The following is a 580-nucleotide window of genomic DNA, read 5'->3' on the forward strand; positions in this document are numbered from 1 at the left end:
TCTTCCACACTCGTTCCTTCCATTCCTCCTTATCTCTCTCTTTCCATATCTTCACTCTCACCCTCTCCTTTCTGCATCTATGTCCGTCTGTCCTGTCATGTCTGTTTATCTCACACACTCACACGCCCCTCCCCTTTCTCTCTATGATAAATAAATTAATAAAGTATGATTAGACGTAGAACTAGATAAAGGATATTCCAACGAGGGAACAGAAAATGGTCCCATAAAAAGGGGAAATCCACGGGAATTTACTTACGTCCACCCCCCAAAATGAACAGAACAATGAACTTTCGTAGCATTTTCACTGCGACACTGCATGGTTTGCCGAGTGGAAAATAAAGACTAATTGCATTTTTATATCGCAGGAAAAAGCTGTCAGAGCTTTAACTAAACTTTGAATGTATGGGCCCCGAATTCCGATTTTTTTTTTTTTTACATGCAAATTATGAAGAATTTATTTACTGGTTACTGATGCAAACGGTTGCCAATTATATTTTTGGGTGAGAAGTTTTCTTTGAATATTTATAGAGGTAATGGAATTAACAGTTTAATTTCATCCTCATCCTCATAGATACTTCAT

The sequence above is a fragment of the Penaeus monodon genome, chromosome 31, assembly GCF_015228065.2.
Source record: "Penaeus monodon isolate SGIC_2016 chromosome 31, NSTDA_Pmon_1, whole genome shotgun sequence".
Taxonomy (NCBI): Eukaryota; Metazoa; Arthropoda; class Malacostraca; order Decapoda; family Penaeidae; genus Penaeus; species Penaeus monodon.